The sequence below is a fragment of the Hemiscyllium ocellatum genome, unplaced genomic scaffold (genome assembly GCF_020745735.1).
Source record: "Hemiscyllium ocellatum isolate sHemOce1 unplaced genomic scaffold, sHemOce1.pat.X.cur. scaffold_958_pat_ctg1, whole genome shotgun sequence".
NCBI lineage: Eukaryota > Metazoa > Chordata > Chondrichthyes > Orectolobiformes > Hemiscylliidae > Hemiscyllium > Hemiscyllium ocellatum.
Window position 1 is genome coordinate 135,320 of NW_026869327.1, and position 13,099 is coordinate 148,418.

At 51.3% G+C, this 13,099-nt stretch overlaps 7 non-coding genes across 7 annotated transcripts; all 7 read right to left on the reverse strand.

Moving 5' to 3' along the window:
* Nucleotides 1-272: 272 nt before the first annotated feature.
* LOC132814851 (U2 spliceosomal RNA) lies at nt 273-464 on the reverse strand. The gene has a single exon (XR_009644537.1). It is a non-coding gene; the product is annotated as a U2 spliceosomal RNA (small nuclear RNA).
* A 1,803-nt stretch (nt 465-2,267) lies between these two features.
* LOC132814852 (U2 spliceosomal RNA) lies at nt 2,268-2,459 on the reverse strand. The gene has a single exon (XR_009644538.1). It is a non-coding gene; the product is annotated as a U2 spliceosomal RNA (small nuclear RNA).
* A 1,799-nt stretch (nt 2,460-4,258) lies between these two features.
* Nucleotides 4,259-4,450, reverse strand: LOC132814853 (U2 spliceosomal RNA). Its single transcript, XR_009644539.1, has one exon. It is a non-coding gene; the product is annotated as a U2 spliceosomal RNA (small nuclear RNA).
* A 1,799-nt stretch (nt 4,451-6,249) lies between these two features.
* On the reverse strand, nt 6,250-6,441 carry LOC132814854 (U2 spliceosomal RNA). The gene has a single exon (XR_009644540.1). It is a non-coding gene; the product is annotated as a U2 spliceosomal RNA (small nuclear RNA).
* Nucleotides 6,442-8,243: 1,802 nt separating this feature from the next.
* Nucleotides 8,244-8,435, reverse strand: LOC132814855 (U2 spliceosomal RNA). The gene has a single exon (XR_009644541.1). It is a non-coding gene; the product is annotated as a U2 spliceosomal RNA (small nuclear RNA).
* A 1,800-nt stretch (nt 8,436-10,235) lies between these two features.
* Nucleotides 10,236-10,427, reverse strand: LOC132814856 (U2 spliceosomal RNA). The gene has a single exon (XR_009644542.1). It is a non-coding gene; the product is annotated as a U2 spliceosomal RNA (small nuclear RNA).
* A 1,797-nt stretch (nt 10,428-12,224) lies between these two features.
* LOC132814859 (U2 spliceosomal RNA) lies at nt 12,225-12,414 on the reverse strand. The gene has a single exon (XR_009644545.1). It is a non-coding gene; the product is annotated as a U2 spliceosomal RNA (small nuclear RNA).
* Nucleotides 12,415-13,099: the final 685 nt, after the last annotated feature.

Genomic DNA, 13,099 nt, shown 5'->3' on the forward strand with positions numbered 1-13,099 from the left:
AAATTGGCAAGTTACCTTCCTGGCAGGCCCCTGGTTCCAGAATGTTCCCTGTAGCACGTTGGGGTTACCCCTGTCCTGGCTTTCAGCGTGCTGCACCTTCATCAGGTAACTGCAGAGCAGGTTCATAAGACAGAAAACCCGTAACAAAAGACGATAGTTTCCTGCAACTGAAAAGACAATAGATGCAACAATCACTGACTGCCATCAACACGGCAAACTAGCAAAGGCAAGAGATTCACATTGCATTCACCTGCTTTTGAACTTGGGTAAGCGTTGGGTGCACCATTCCTGGAAACACTGCAATACCAGGCTGATACATGGAGAGGACAGAGCAAGCCCTTAAGCCATCTCCCTGCTCCAAAAATCCATTTAATACAAACACTCCCACCTTCGGGAGATATCAGCGATTAAACTGATAAGAACAGAAACTACACATATTCCAAGCCAAAAGGCCGAGAAGCGATAGCACATTAATACTCCAACGGTGGAGGTCATATTTGCCGACTATCCTTTCCATCAGTTTGATGATATTCAAAGTTCCTTTATTCCCTTACCGTCTACCTTCCTTCCAAGATATCCAACCAGACCGGAAGATCACTCTGCAGCAGTCGCTGTGCTTTCCCCGTGCTTTTCTGTCCATCTGTTACGTAGCCGCGTAGGTCGCGCTGACGACCAATCAGATGGCACGGGCCGGAGCCACCGCACGTCAGGTCGACTGCAGAGAGGTTTCTCCCGGTGATCGGGGACAGCGGCGGCGGCAGGGTCATTCATTCCCCCGGCATCTACAAGATTCACCAGAATTCCTCAGGCAGCACCTTGCAAACCCATGGCCAACGCAGCCTCGAAGGATGACGGCAGCAGATCCACGGGAACACCACCATTCGCAAGTTCTCCCCCCTCCCCCCCGAGACACTCGCTGTCCTGAATTGCAAATATGTCTTTGTTCCTCCGGTGTTACCGGGTCAAAATCGGGAATCCCCGCCCAAACAGCATCGCGGGGCTACCGACAGCACTTGGACTGCAGCGGTTCGAGAGAGCAGCTCACCACCAGGCTGATCTCGGCATGGGCGAGAAATGTTGGCCTTGACGGAAAGATCCTATTCATTGCCTCCCCTTGTGTTGGTGTAGCTTGCCCATAAATGCCAATCATCGTTTCCCTCACGTACAGGATTCGCTCCTCGGCATTCCGCATCAATCCGAAAAGTTGCGAAAAGCGAATTACGTCCGTGCACCCTTTCTTTATCGTCCACTTTCAATATCCTCTCTACTTGTATCCGACTCTCTGTGGAGAATGGGGAGGGAGCTGATCTCCCCGTGTAAACATGTCACGCTGCAAGCGCGCCTCATCACCACCAGCAGCTCGATTCGACATCTCCGTTCACATTGCTGCAGATCGCTGACAACATTATAATCCGACCCAGTTGACAAACTGACAACTGTTTCGCTACTTGCACCGCAAATGATGACAAATCGTTCCAAATCGTACGGGTGGCACAGTGGATCAGTGGTTAGTACGGCTGCCTGGTGGCACCAGGGAGCTGAAGCCAGTTCCAGCCTTGGGCGATCGTCTGCGTGAATAATCTTTACGTGCAGACGTAGCTACTAAAGCAGGTCGCTTCCGTACAGTAGTTTGCGAAGAAACAAACAGAGATGGGGGTTTCACTCTATTCAGGAAACAGACTAAAGACATTTCTTTCTTGTTCAAGAAAATATTAGGATAAATTTGTTGCCTCGGGGGTGGGGGGGAGGGCGGGGGGGTTGGGAAGGGGCTGTGGGGGCTGATCTGATAGCCATTTGACATTGGCTGAGTCATGGGATCCCACAACCTGATTTGACTGTGTTAAAAATCCCACAACACCAGGTTTCAGCCCAACGGGGTTCTTTGAAATTACAGCAGTCACCCCACCCCCCGCCACCGCCGTACCATCGGTGGGATACGTTCCAAGAACGACCGCAGAAGCCCAAAACGGCAGACAAGGGCAAATCCATTCATTTAAATTGGCAAGTTACCTTCCTGGCAGGCCCCTGGTTCCAGAATGTTCCCTGTAGCACGTTGGGGTTACCCCTGTCCTGGCTTTCAGCGTGCTGCACCTTCATCAGGTAACTGCAGAGCAGGTTCATAAGACAGAAAACCCGTAACAAAAGACGATAGTTTCCTGCAACTGAAAAGACAATAGATGCAACAATCACTGACTGCCATCAACACGGCAAACTAGCAAAGGCAAGAGATTCACATTGCATTCACCTGCTTTTGAACTTGGGTAAGCGTTGGGTGCACCATTCCTGGAAACACTGCAATACCAGGCTGATACATGGAGAGGACAGAGCAAGCCCTTAAGCCATCTCCCTGCTCCAAAAATCCATTTAATACAAACACTCCCACCTTCGGGAGATATCAGCGATTAAACTGATAAGAACAGAAACTACACATATTCCAAGCCAAAAGGCCGAGAAGCGATAGCACATCAATACTCCAACGGTGGAGGTCATATTTGCCGACTATCCTTTCCATCAGTTTGATGATATTCAAAGTTCCTTTATTCCCTTACCGTCTACCTTCCTTCCAAGATATCCAACCAGACCGGAAGATCACTCTGCAGCAGTCGCTGTGCTTTCCCCGTGCTTTTCTGTCCATCTGTTACGTAGCCGCGTAGGTCGCGCTGACGACCAATCAGATGGCACGGGCCGGAGCCACCGCACGTCAGGTCGACTGCAGAGAGGTTTCTCCCGGTGATCGGGGACAGCGGCGGCGGCAGGGTCATTCATTCCCCCGGCATCTACAAGATTCACCAGAATTCCTCAGGCAGCACCTTGCAAACCCATGGCCAACGCAGCCTCGAAGGATGACGGCAGCAGATCCACGGGAACACCACCATTCGCAAGTTCCCCCTCCCCCCCGAGACACTCGCTGTCCTGAATTGCAAATATGTCTTTGTTCCTCCGGTGTTACCGGGTCAAAATCGGGAATCCCCGCCCAAACAGCATCGCGGGGCTACCGACAGCACTTGGACTGCAGCGGTTCGAGAGAGCAGCTCACCACCAGGCTGATCTCGGCATGGGCGAGAAATGTTGGCCTTGACGGAAAGATCCTATTCATTGCCTCCCCTTGTGTTGGTGTAGCTTGCCCATAAATGCCAATCATCGTTTCCCTCACGTACAGGATTCGCTCCTCGGCATTCCGCATCAATCCGAAAAGTTGCGAAAAGCGAATTACGTCCGTGCACCCTTTCTTTATCGTCCACTTTCAATATCCTCTCTACTTGTATCCGACTCTCTGTGGAGAATGGGGAGGGAGCTGATCTCCCCGTGTAAACATGTCACGCTGCAAGCGCGCCTCATCACCACCAGCAGCTCGATTCGACATCTCCGTTCACATTGCTGCAGATCGCTGACAACATTATAATCCGACCCAGTTGACAAACTGACAACTGTTTCGCTACTTGCACCGCAAATGATGACAAATCGTTCCAAATCGTACGGGTGGCACAGTGGATCAGTGGTTAGTACGGCTGCCTGGTGGCACCAGGGAGCTGAAGCCAGTTCCAGCCTTGGGCGATCGTCTGCGTGAATAATCTTTACGTACAGACGTAGCTACTAAAGCAGGTCGCTTCCGTACAGTCGTTTGCGAAGAAACAAACAGAGATGGGGGTTTCACTCTATTCAGGAAACAGACTAAAGACATTTCTTTCTTGTTCAAGAAAATATTAGGATAAATTTGTTGCCTCGGGGGTGGGGGGGAGGCGGGGGGGTTGGGAAGGGGCTGTGGGGGCTGATCTGATAGCCATTTGACATTGGCTGAGTCATGGGATCCCACAACCTGATTTGACTGTGTTAAAAATCCCACAACACCAGGTTTCAGCCCAACGGGGTTCTTTGAAATTACAGCAGTCACCCCACCCCCCGCCACCGCCGTACCATCGGTGGGATACGTTCCAAGAACGACCGCAGAAGCCCAAAACGGCAGACAAGGGCAAATCCATTCATTTAAATTGGCAAGTTACCTTCCTGGCAGGCCCCTGGTTCCAGAATGTTCCCTGTAGCACGTTGGGGTTACCCCTGTCCTGGCTTTCAGCGTGCTGCACCTTCATCAGGTAACTGCAGAGCAGGTTCATAAGACAGGAAACCCGTAACAAAAGACGATAGTTTCCTGCAACTGAAAAGACAATAGATGCAACAATCACTGACTGCCATCAACACGGCAAACTAGCAAAGGCAAGAGATTCACATTGCATTCACCTGCTTTTGAACTTGGGTAGGCGTTGGGTGCACCATTCCTGGAAACACTGCAATACCAGGCTGATACATGGAGAGGACAGAGCAAGCCCTTAAGCCATCTCCCTGCTCCAAAAATCCATTTAATACAAACACTCCCACCTTCGGGAGATATCAGCGATTAAACTGATAAGAACAGAAACTACACATATTCCAAGCCAAAAGGCCGAGAAGCGATAGCACATTAATACTCCAACGGTGGAGGTCATATTTGCCGACTATCCTTTCCATCAGTTTGATGATATTCAAAGTTCCTTTATTCCCTTACCGTCTACCTTCCTTCCAAGATATCCAACCAGACCGGAAGATCACTCTGCAGCAGTCGCTGTGCTTTCCCCGTGCTTTTCTGTCCATCTGTTACGTAGCCGCGTAGGTCGCGCTGACGACCAATCAGATGGCACGGGCCGGAGCCACCGCACGTCAGGTCGACTGCAGAGAGGTTTCTCCCGGTGATCGGGGACAGCGGCGGCGGCAGGGTCATTCATTCCCCCGGCATCTACAAGATTCACCAGAATTCCTCAGGCAGCACCTTGCAAACCCATGGCCAACGCAGCCTCGAAGGATGACGGCAGCAGATCCACGGGAACACCACCATTCGCAAGTTCTCCCCCCCCCCCGAGACACTCGCTGTCCTGAATTGCAAATATGTCTTTGTTCCTCCGGTGTTACCGGGTCAAAATCGGGAATCCCCGCCCAAACAGCATCGCGGGGCTACCGACAGCACTTGGACTGCAGCGGTTCGAGAGAGCAGCTCACCACCAGGCTGATCTCGGCATGGGCGAGAAATGTTGGCCTTGACGGAAAGATCCTATTCATTGCCTCCCCTTGTGTTGGTGTAGCTTGCCCATAAATGCCAATCATCGTTTCCCTCACGTACAGGATTCGCTCCTCGGCATTCCGCATCAATCCGAAAAGTTGCGAAAAGCGAATTACGTCCGTGCACCCTTTCTTTATCGTCCACTTTCAATATCCTCTCTACTTGTATCCGACTCTCTGTGGAGAATGGGGAGGGAGCTGATCTCCCCGTGTAAACATGTCACGCTGCAAGCGCGCCTCATCACCACCAGCAGCTCGATTCGACATCTCCGTTCACATTGCTGCAGATCGCTGACAACATTATAATCCGACCCAGTTGACAAACTGACAACTGTTTCGCTACTTGCACCGCAAATGATGACAAATCGTTCCAAATCGTACGGGTGGCACAGTGGATCAGTGGTTAGTACGGCTGCCTGGTGGCACCAGGGAGCTGAAGCCAGTTCCAGCCTTGGGCGATCGTCTGCGTGAATAATCTTTACGTGCAGACGTAGCTACTAAAGCAGGTCGCTTCCGTACAGTAGTTTGCGAAGAAACAAACAGAGATGGGGGTTTCACTCTATTCAGGAAACAGACTAAAGACAGTTCTTTCTTGTTCAAGAAAATATTAGGATAAATTTGTTGCCTCGGGGGTGGGGGGGAGGCGGGGGGGTTGGGAAGGGGCTGTGGGGGCTGATCTGATAGCCATTTGACATTGGCTGAGTCATGGGATCCCACAACCTGATTTGACTGTGTTAAAAATCCCACAACACCAGGTTTCAGCCCAACGGGGTTCTTTGAAATTACAGCAGTCACCCCACCCCCCGCCACCGCCGTACCATCGGTGGGATACGTTCCAAGAACGACCGCAGAAGCCCAAAACGGCAGACAAGGGCAAATCCATTCATTTAAATTGGCAAGTTACCTTCCTGGCAGGCCCCTGGTTCCAGAATGTTCCCTGTAGCACGTTGGGGTTACCCCTGTCCTGGCTTTCAGCGTGCTGCACCTTCATCAGGTAACTGCAGAGCAGGTTCATAAGACAGAAAACCCGTAACAAAAGACGATAGTTTCCTGCAACTGAAAAGACAATAGATGCAACAATCACTGACTGCCATCAACACGGCAAACTAGCAAAGGCAAGAGATTCACATTGCATTCACCTGCTTTTGAACTTGGGTAAGCGTTGGGTGCACCATTCCTGGAAACACTGCAATACCAGGCTGATACATGGAGAGGACAGAGCAAGCCCTTAAGCCATCTCCCTGCTCCAAAAATCCATTTAATACAAACACTCCCACCTTCGGGAGATATCAGCGATTAAACTGATAAGAACAGAAACTACACATATTCCAAGCCAAAAGGCCGAGAAGCGATAGCACATCAATACTCCAACGGTGGAGGTCATATTTGCCGACTATCCTTTCCATCAGTTTGATGATATTCAAAGTTCCTTTATTCCCTTACCGTCTACCTTCCTTCCAAGATATCCAACCAGACCGGAAGATCACTCTGCAGCAGTCGCTGTGCTTTCCCCGTGCTTTTCTGTCCATCTGTTACGTAGCCGCGTAGGTCGCGCTGACGACCAATCAGATGGCACGGGCCGGAGCCACCGCACGTCAGGTCGACTGCAGAGAGGTTTCTCCCGGTGATCGGGGACAGCGGCGGCGGCGGCAGGGTCATTCATTCCCCCGGCATCTACAAGATTCACCAGAATTCCTCAGGCAGCACCTTGCAAACCCATGGCCAACGCAGCCTCGAAGGATGACGGCAGCAGATCCACGGGAACACCACCATTCGCAAGTTCTCCCCCTCCCCCCGAGACACTCGCTGTCCTGAATTGCAAATATGTCTTTGTTCCTCCGGTGTTACCGGGTCAAAATCGGGAATCCCCGCCCAAACAGCATCGCGGGGCTACCGACAGCACTTGGACTGCAGCGGTTCGAGAGAGCAGCTCACCACCAGGCTGATCTCGGCATGGGCGAGAAATGTTGGCCTTGACGGAAAGATCCTATTCATTGCCTCCCCTTGTGTTGGTGTAGCTTGCCCATAAATGCCAATCATCGTTTCCCTCACGTACAGGATTCGCTCCTCGGCATTCCGCATCAATCCGAAAAGTTGCGAAAAGCGAATTACGTCCGTGCACCCTTTCTTTATCGTCCACTTTCAATATCCTCTCTACTTGTATCCGACTCTCTGTGGAGAATGGGGAGGGAGCTGATCTCCCCGTGTAAACATGTCACGCTGCAAGCGCGCCTCATCACCACCAGCAGCTCGATTCGACATCTCCGTTCACATTGCTGCAGATCGCTGACAACATTATAATCCGACCCAGTTGACAAACTGACAACTGTTTCGCTACTTGCACCGCAAATGATGACAAATCGTTCCAAATCGTACGGGTGGCACAGTGGATCAGTGGTTAGTACGGCTGCCTGGTGGCACCAGGGAGCTGAAGCCAGTTCCAGCCTTGGGCGATCGTCTGCGTGAATAATCTTTACGTACAGACGTAGCTACTAAAGCAGGTCGCTTCCGTACAGTAGTTTGCGAAGAAACAAACAGAGATGGGGGTTTCACTCTATTCAGGAAACAGACTAAAGACATTTCTTTCTTGTTCAAGAAAATATTAGGATAAATTTGTTGCCTCGGGGGTGGGGGGGAGGCGGGGGGGTTGGGAAGGGGCTGTGGGGGCTGATCTGATAGCCATTTGACATTGGCTGAGTCATGGGATCCCACAACCTGATTTGACTGTGTTAAAAATCCCACAACACCAGGTTTCAGCCCAACGGGGTTCTTTGAAATTACAGCAGTCACCCCACCCCCGCCACCGCCGTACCATCGGTGGGATACGTTCCAAGAACGACCGCAGAAGCCCAAAACGGCAGACAAGGGCAAATCCATTCATTTAAATTGGCAAGTTACCTTCCTGGCAGGCCCCTGGTTCCAGAATGTTCCCTGTAGCACGTTGGGGTTACCCCTGTCCTGGCTTTCAGCGTGCTGCACCTTCATCAGGTAACTGCAGAGCAGGTTCATAAGACAGGAAACCCGTAACAAAAGACGATAGTTTCCTGCAACTGAAAAGACAATAGATGCAACAATCACTGACTGCCATCAACACGGCAAACTAGCAAAGGCAAGAGATTCACATTGCATTCACCTGCTTTTGAACTTGGGTAAGCGTTGGGTGCACCATTCCTGGAAACACTGCAATACCAGGCTGATACATGGAGAGGACAGAGCAAGCCCTTAAGCCATCTCCCTGCTCCAAAAATCCATTTAATACAAACACTCCCACCTTCGGGAGATATCAGCGATTAAACTGATAAGAACAGAAACTACACATATTCCAAGCCAAAAGGCCGAGAAGCGATAGCACATCAATACTCCAACGGTGGAGGTCATATTTGCCGACTATCCTTTCCATCAGTTTGATGATATTCAAAGTTCCTTTATTCCCTTACCGTCTACCTTCCTTCCAAGATATCCAACCAGACCGGAAGATCACTCTGCAGCAGTCGCTGTGCTTTCCCCGTGCTTTTCTGTCCATCTGTTACGTAGCCGCGTAGGTCGCGCTGACGACCAATCAGATGGCACGGGCCGGAGCCACCGCACGTCAGGTCGACTGCAGAGAGGTTTCTCCCGGTGATCGGGGACAGCGGCGGCGGCAGGGTCATTCATTCCCCCGGCATCTACAAGATTCACCAGAATTCCTCAGGCAGCACCTTGCAAACCCATGGCCAACGCAGCCTCGAAGGATGACGGCAGCAGATCCACGGGAACACCACCATTCGCAAGTTCTCCCCCCCCCCCCGAGACACTCGCTGTCCTGAATTGCAAATATGTCTTTGTTCCTCCGGTGTTACCGGGTCAAAATCGGGAATCCCCGCCCAAACAGCATCGCGGGGCTACCGACAGCACTTGGACTGCAGCGGTTCGAGAGAGCAGCTCACCACCAGGCTGATCTCGGCATGGGCGAGAAATGTTGGCCTTGACGGAAAGATCCTATTCATTGCCTCCCCTTGTGTTGGTGTAGCTTGCCCATAAATGCCAATCATCGTTTCCCTCACGTACAGGATTCGCTCCTCGGCATTCCGCATCAATCCGAAAAGTTGCGAAAAGCGAATTACGTCCGTGCACCCTTTCTTTATCGTCCACTTTCAATATCCTCTCTACTTGTATCCGACTCTCTGTGGAGAATGGGGAGGGAGCTGATCTCCCCGTGTAAACATGTCACGCTGCAAGCGCGCCTCATCACCACCAGCAGCTCGATTCGACATCTCCGTTCACATTGCTGCAGATCGCTGACAACATTATAATCCGACCCAGTTGACAAACTGACAACTGTTTCGCTACTTGCACCGCAAATGATGACAAATCGTTCCAAATCGTACGGGTGGCACAGTGGATCAGTGGTTAGTACGGCTGCCTGGTGGCACCAGGGAGCTGAAGCCAGTTCCAGCCTTGGGCGATCGTCTGCGTGAATAATCTTTACGTACAGACGTAGCTACTAAAGCAGGTCGCTTCCGTACAGTAGTTTGCGAAGAAACAAACAGAGATGGGGGTTTCACTCTATTCAGGAAACAGACTAAAGACATTTCTTTCTTGTTCAAGAAAATATTAGGATAAATTTGTTGCCTCGGGGGTGGGGGGGAGGCGGGGGGGTTGGGAAGGGGCTGTGGGGGCTGATCTGATAGCCATTTGACATTGGCTGAGTCATGGGATCCCACAACCTGATTTGACTGTGTTAAAAATCCCACAACACCAGGTTTCAGCCCAACGGGGTTCTTTGAAATTACAGCAGTCACCCCACCCCCCGCCACCGCCGTACCATCGGTGGGATACGTTCCAAGAACGACCGCAGAAGCCCAAAACGGCAGACAAGGGCAAATCCATTCATTTAAATTGGCAAGTTACCTTCCTGGCAGGCCCCTGGTTCCAGAATGTTCCCTGTAGCACGTTGGGGTTACCCCTGTCCTGGCTTTCAGCGTGCTGCACCTTCATCAGGTAACTGCAGAGCAGGTTCATAAGACAGGAAACCCGTAACAAAAGACGATAGTTTCCTGCAACTGAAAAGACAATAGATGCAACAATCACTGACTGCCATCAACACGGCAAACTAGCAAAGGCAAGAGATTCACATTGCATTCACCTGCTTTTGAACTTGGGTAAGCGTTGGGTGCACCATTCCTGGAAACACTGCAATACCAGGCTGATACATGGAGAGGACAGAGCAAGCCCTTAAGCCATCTCCCTGCTCCAAAAATCCATTTAATACAAACACTCCCACCTTCGGGAGATATCAGCGATTAAACTGATAAGAACAGAAACTACACATATTCCAAGCCAAAAGGCCGAGAAGCGATAGCACATTAATACTCCAACGGTGGAGGTCATATTTGCCGACTATCCTTTCCATCAGTTTGATGATATTCAAAGTTCCTTTATTCCCTTACCGTCTACCTTCCTTCCAAGATATCCAACCAGACCGGAAGATCACTCTGCAGCAGTCGCTGTGCTTTCCCCGTGCTTTTCTGTCCATCTGTTACGTAGCCGCGTAGGTCGCGCTGACGACCAATCAGATGGCACGGGCCGGAGCCACCGCACGTCAGGTCGACTGCAGAGAGGTTTCTCCCGGTGATCGGGGACAGCGGCGGCGGCAGGGTCATTCATTCCCCGGCATCTACAAGATTCACCAGAATTCCTCAGGCAGCACCTTGCAAACCCATGGCCAACGCAGCCTCGAAGGATGACGGCAGCAGATCCACGGGAACACCACCATTCGCAAGTTCTCCCCCTCCCCCCGAGACACTCGCTGTCCTGAATTGCAAATATGTCTTTGTTCCTCCGGTGTTACCGGGTCAAAATCGGGAATCCCCGCCCAAACAGCATCGCGGGGCTACCGACAGCACTTGGACTGCAGCGGTTCGAGAGAGCAGCTCACCACCAGGCTGATCTCGGCATGGGCGAGAAATGTTGGCCTTGACGGAAAGATCCTATTCATTGCCTCCCCTTGTGTTGGTGTAGCTTGCCCATAAATGCCAATCATCGTTTCCCTCACGTACAGGATTCGCTCCTCGGCATTCCGCATCAATCCGAAAAGTTGCGAAAAGCGAATTACGTCCGTGCACCCTTTCTTTATCGTCCACTTTCAATATCCTCTCTACTTGTATCCGACTCTCTGTGGAGAATGGGGAGGGAGCTGATCTCCCCGTGTAAACATGTCACGCTGCAAGCGCGCCTCATCACCACCAGCAGCTCGATTCGACATCTCCGTTCACATTGCTGCAGATCGCTGACAACATTATAATCCGACCCAGTTGACAAACTGACAACTGTTTCGCTACTTGCACCGCAAATGATGACAAATCGTTCCAAATCGTACGGGTGGCACAGTGGATCAGTGGTTAGTACGGCTGCCTGGTGGCACCAGGGAGCTGAAGCCAGTTCCAGCCTTGGGCGATCGTCTGCGTGAATAATCTTTACGTACAGACGTAGCTACTAAAGCAGGTCGCTTCCGTACAGTAGTTTGCGAAGAAACAAACAGAGATGGGGGTTTCACTCTATTCAGGAAACAGACTAAAGACATTTCTTTCTTGTTCAAGAAAATATTAGGATAAATTTGTTGCCTCGGGGGTGGGGGGGAGGCGGGGGGGTTGGGAAGGGGCTGTGGGGGCTGATCTGATAGCCATTTGACATTGGCTGAGTCATGGGATCCCACAACCTGATTTGACTGTGTTAAAAATCCCACAACACCAGGTTTCAGCCCAACGGGGTTCTTTGAAATTACAGCAGTCACCCCCACCCCGCCACCGCCGTACCATCGGTGGGATACGTTCCAAGAACGACCGCAGAAGCCCAAAACGGCAGACAAGGGCAAATCCATTCATTTAAATTGGCAAGTTACCTTCCTGGCAGGCCCCTGGTTCCAGAATGTTCCCTGTAGCACGTTGGGGTTACCCCTGTCCTGGCTTTCAGCGTGCTGCACCTTCATCAGGTAACTGCAGAGCAGGTTCATAAGACAGAAAACCCGTAACAAAAGACGATAGTTTCCTGCAACTGAAAAGACAATAGATGCAACAATCACTGACTGCCATCAAACGGCAAACTAGCAAAGGCAAGAGATTCACATTGCATTCACCTGCTTTTGAACTTGGGTAAGCGTTGGGTGCACCATTCCTGGAAACACTGCAATACCAGGCTGATACATGGAGAGGACAGAGCAAGCCCTTAAGCCATCTCCTGCTCCAAAAATCCATTTAATACAAACACTCCCACCTTCGGGAGATATCAGCGATTAAACTGATAAGAACAGAAACTACACATATTCCAAGCCAAAGGCCGAGAAGCGATAGCACATTAATACTCCAACGGTGGAGGTCATATTTGCCGACTATCCTTTCCATCAGTTTGATGATATTCAAAGTTCCTTTATTCCCTTACCGTCTACCTTCCTTCCAAGATATCCAACCAGACCGGAAGATCACTTGCAGCAGTCGCTGTGCTTTCCCCGTGCTTTTCTGTCCATCTGTTACGTAGCCGCGTAGGTCGCGCTGACGACCAATCAGATGGCACGGGCCGGAGCACCGCACGTCAGGTCGACTGCAGAGAGGTTTTCCGGTGATCGGGGGACAGCGGCGGCGGCAGGGTCATTCATTCCCCGGCATCTACAAGATTCACCAGAATTCCTCAGGCAGCACCTTGCAAACCAGGCAACGCAGCCTCGAAGGATGACGGCAGCAGATCCACGGGAACACCACCATTCGCAAGTTCTCCCCCCCCCCCGAGGCACTCGCTGTCCTGAATTGCAAATATGTCCTTTGTTCCTCCGGTGTTACCGGGTCAAAATCGGGGAATCCCCGCCCAAACAGCATCGCGGGGCTACCGACAGCACTTGGACTGCAGCGGTTCGTGGAGAGCAGCTCACCACCAGGCTGATCTCGGCATGGGCGAGAAATGTTGGCCTTGACGGAAAGATCCTATTCATTGCTCCCTTGTGTTGGTGTAGCTTGCCCATAAATGCCAATCATCGTTTCCC